General features: G+C 37.8%; 1 non-coding gene across 1 annotated transcript; it reads right to left on the bottom strand.

Annotated features, from left to right (window-relative positions):
* Positions 1 to 2,345: 2,345 nt before the first annotated feature.
* On the bottom strand, positions 2,346 to 2,425 carry TRNAL-UAG (transfer RNA leucine (anticodon UAG)). Its single transcript has one exon. It is a non-coding gene; the product is annotated as a tRNA-Leu (tRNA).
* Positions 2,426 to 4,947: the final 2,522 nt, after the last annotated feature.

Below are 4,947 nucleotides of genomic sequence, written 5' to 3'. Positions count from 1 at the left end.
GTACGACTCTATTTTAGTAAAAAAATAAGATCGTTACATTTTCATAGTGGTTAATTATAGTCCTAAAAGTATGAATGACACAACTCTTAAAATTTCTCATTTTCATAGTGGCTAACTATAGTCCTAAAAGTATGAATGATACAACTCTTAAAATTCCTAGGGGAAGGTTAAGGGTTTCATGCTGAGGCTATATATAACCACTTATGTTGTCTTGTAGACTTGAAAAAGGTAGTAAAAAGATCATTTATGCCTTCTTTTAACTAAGTAATAAGTTTTTTTTTGTAATGCTATGTAGTTTAGGTTGTATGTTTAGTATCATCTAAGCTTGACATGATCGATCTTGCCTGCGGAGTGATTCAAATCTCAAACAAGTATTTTTTTTCTCTGAGATATTCAATCAACAAAGTAATTCGTTATCATGAAGCATGATTTAACTTCGGTTTGATGACGGGGACTCCTCGTGGAGGGACACTGAAAGAAGGACAATCAAACCAAAAAAGATAGGTGAGTGATGTGTGGTTCGCTGCCACTTTTATGTATTGTAGGATAAGTAGTGTCCCTTATTTTTGCTGACTATGTTATTTCACATGTAGTATGATGATATCAAAGCTAGGTTTCAATCGTGGGACCTGTGAGTTATGGGCCCACCACGCTTCTGCTGATATTAATCATTTTGATCTCTAGCTTTCATCATAGATGTTTAGTTCACTTATGGCAAACTTTGAGACAGTATATAAAAAGGTATTAACGGCCCTTTAACCCTTATATCTATCTCCATGACTTGAGACATTCTAACTTTACTTTTGATATTTGTACTACTTTTTCTATATTTGTGCTACTTTTTTTTTTTTTAATTTAATTTTATTATTTTTATTTTTTTATTATAGTAGTATGATTGGGTGTCCTTTGCTTTTCTTCGTCGCCAGATAGCTTTCATCTATGCTTTCCGTTATGATGTTCGATGATTTGAGTAGATTGTGAGTCGTACCTGATTGGGGGGCTCTCATCTACAATGAGATGCAACGTGTTGTGTCGCACATGATTAAACATGCATGCATAGGCGGCGTGTGTTGTCAAACAAGTTTGAATTCCACATAAGTGATGTTTGAATTCCACATAAGTGATGTTTGAATTCCGAAGGAAAATCCTGCCCAAGGTCCAACAAAGCCACAAAGCCGGTGAAAAATGTGAATGGGGATTGAGTACTCCTAAAGGTTTTAAAAAAATAAAAATAAATGACAGTTATGGGATTAGAAACCAATCCCTTTTTAAACCAGAGACTAAATCTAGCACCTTGGACCACTAAGCCAAACTATCCCAACAATTGTGTTTGGACTACTAAGATAGTCGAGCTATCTCAAGACATGAGATTGCATCACGATGCATGGGTCGTGTTGTTGGGAACCGAGATGACCATGAGATGCAATGTTGTTGTGTTACAAATGATTGAACATGCACGCATACGCGGCGTGTGCGGTCAAATAAGTTTTAATTCCACATTATTCATGTTTGAAACCCGTAGGCAAACCCTGCCTAAGGTCCAACAAAGCCACAAAGCCACAAAGCTAGATGAAAAATATGAAAGGGAATTAAGTACTCCTTAAGGTTTGTCATGATCGTGTCAAGATCACAAAGCCGCACATTTGAAAAAAGTATTGACTTTGACACGATGCACTGGTCGGAGTTGGGCTAGACTCTCTCCATATTAGATGCGTTTTAAAACCACGATGTTAACAACGATAAATAAAAAGTCAAAACAAACAATATGTGTTCGCAGCGGGCACGAGGCTTTACAAAAAATTAAAATAAATGACAGCTATGGGATTTGAATCCATGCCCTTTTGAACCAGAGTCGAAGTCTAACACCTTAGACAACTCGACCAAACTATCCCGACGAATGTGTTTGGACAAATCAAGATGGTCGAGCTATCTCGAGACATGAGATTACAATACGATGCATGGGTTGTGCTGTTGGGAACCGAGATGACGATGAGATGCAACAATGTTGTGTCGCACATGATTGAACATGCACGCATAGATGGCAAGTTTTAATTCCACATTATGTTTGTTTGAATGCGGAAGAAAAACTCTGCCTAAGGTATAACAAAGCCATAAAGTCGAGTGAAAAATGTGAATAGAGGTTGAGTACTCCTTTAGATTTTTCGTGAGCGTGACAAGATCACGAGACACTGGTTGGAGTTGGGTTAGAGTTGGGTTAGAGTTGGGTTAGAATCTCTTTATAATAGAAGATGTGCCTTGACAAACCAAGATAGTCAAGCTATCTCTAGACATGAGATTGCAATACGATGCATGGGTCAGACGATGAGATTGAAAAAGTATGATTATGACAGCTGTGGGATTTGAACCCACGCCCTTTCGGACCAGAGCCTAAATCTGGCGCCTTAGACCACTCGGCCAAACTGTCCCAACGAATGTGTCTAGAAAAACCAAGATGATCGAGTATCTCAAGACATTTGATTGCATCACGATACATGGATCGTGTTGTTGGGAACCGAGATAATGATGAGATGCAACATTGTTGTGTCGCACATGATAGAACATGCACGCATAGGCGGCGTGTGTGGTCAAACAAGTTTTGATTCCACATAAGTGATGTTTCAACGTTGAAGGCAAACCTTGCCTATGGTATAACAAAGCCACAAAGCCGAGGTGAAAAATGTGAATGGAGATTGTGTACCCCATAAGGTTTTTGGCTAGCGTGTCAAGATCACGAAGCCGCACATTTGAAGAAGTATGACCGTTACACGATGCACTGGTCGGAGTAGGGCTAGACTCTCTCTATAGTAGACGCGTTTTAAAATCATGAGGTTTTTATAATATGTGCTAGCAGCGGGCTTGAAGGTTAACAAAAAATGAAAATAAATGACAGCTGTGGGACAACGCCCCTTCAAACCAAAGCCTGAATCTGACACCTTAGACCACTTGGCCAAACTGTCCCGAGAGATGTGTCTACACAACCAAGATGGTCAAGCTATCTCGAGAAGCTATCTTGAGACTTGAGATTGCATCACGATGCATTGGACGTGTTGTGAGGAACCGAGATGACGATGAGATGCAACGTTATTGTGTCGTACACAATTGAACATGCATTCATAGGCAGCGTGTATGGTGAAACAAGTTTTGATTCCACATTAGTGATGTTTGAATGTCGAAGGTAAACCTTGCCTAAGGTCCAACAAAGCCAGGTAAAAAATATGAATGTAGATTAAGTACCCCATAAGGTTTTTGGTGAGCGTGTCAAGATTAGAGGCCGCACATTACACGATGCACTGGTCAAAGTAGGGTGAAACTCTCAATATAGTAGACGCATTTTAAAACCATGAGTTGGACAGCACCCAAAGAGTATTTAAAAGAGTATTATACCAACCTTGTAGTTGATGGGAATGCTATTTATTGTTGGTATCAGAGCAAGGTTTCGATCCTGGGACCTGTGGGTTATGGGCCCACCACGCTTCTGCTGCGCCACTCTGATTTGTTAATTAATATCATTTTGATTCCTAACAGATGCTTTTAAAACTGTGAGACTCACGACGATACGTAACGGGCCAAAGTAGACAATATTTGCTGGCGGTCAACTTGGCTATTACATAACCTAAATCACCATAAGTGAATTCATTCCAAGGAATCTTATGCTTACACTCTTCATTGAGAGCGGTAGTTATCCTTCGAGAAATATACTTTGGAAGTCCTTCAATGAAGTGCATCATCCATAATTAAAGGGTACTATCATATCTTGTCATAACCTTAGTTACAATTATATCTTTGTACCATCAGAAGTAGCTAACTTTTCGCATCTTATAATCATAAGAATTTTCTCAAACGTTCAGTATGGATTTCTAGTTGGCCTACGACAAACTTTAAGACAATATATAAAAGGGTATTAATGGCTATTCAACACTTATATCATTCTCCATAACTTGAGATATTCCAATTTCACTTTTTATATTTGTACTTCTCTTTCTATAGTAGTATGGTTGAGTATCCTTTGCTTTTCTTCGTCGGAGATATGCTTCTCCAACCCATCCTTGAGTACTCCTGTGAAACCAAAAGTTACAATTTGAGAAATAGCGTGGTCAAACTTACCTCGAAGACTATAGGCGCTAGCTCCCATCAACATTTTGTTGATTACATTTACAACTAGATGACCGGATAGACCATCTATATTCCACTTATGTATGAATGTTCCTTCATAGGTGGATTGAGTCATTTGAGTTTTTTCTTCGAATGGAACATCGGGGAAAGAGGGCTTAGGATACCAATTTTTCTTCATCTAGTCTTTTGGACTTTGTTCTCTAATTTAACAATTTTGTTGATGAGGTCTAGTTTTTTTGGGCATCTTTTCTTCTTTGGAGAAATCATTTTTAAAATTTTTGAGGTCATTCTCATATGGTTCATCATGACACTAAAAATTTAATTACTTAAGGTTCTATCAAAATTGAAAGATTGTTTAACTTTTCTTCAATTAGAGCAAGTGCCTCTTCTGTTGAGCCGAGACTAATTTTGTCTAAAATAGCTGGTATGAATAAAAGAACTTTCCTCAACTTTTGCTAATCTCACGCCATTAATATTTGCAATAGTTTTTTTTATTTCTTTTGTTGTTGTTTTTCCTTGATTTTTTCTTCAATCTTCTTAACTTGTCTTGCAATGGTTGAGAGAATCTTGTTTGAGAAGTTATTTTGATGTTGGATATTTAGGATATCCTTCGAGGTTGTAATGCATTTTTAAGGAATTCTTTATCAGTGGACAATTCATTTGTGATAATATCGATCTGGTTGAAGATAGATGTAGTATCCAATTCGGTTTGAGTTGGAGATCTGGGATTGCCCTCATAATCGACTAAAACTACTTCTTTGTTGTAATCAACCGGCTCTATTTGCATAGACTTTGACATGTTGATTTTTTATGGAGATCTCGAGATTCATGAGG

The sequence above is a fragment of the Cucurbita pepo genome, chromosome 15 (genome assembly GCF_057944985.1).
Source record: "Cucurbita pepo subsp. pepo isolate OVF chromosome 15, ASM5794498v1, whole genome shotgun sequence".
Taxonomy (NCBI): Eukaryota; Viridiplantae; Streptophyta; class Magnoliopsida; order Cucurbitales; family Cucurbitaceae; genus Cucurbita; species Cucurbita pepo.
Note: the sequence above shows the minus strand (reverse complement) of the source record. Positions and strands in the feature narration are given on the sequence as shown.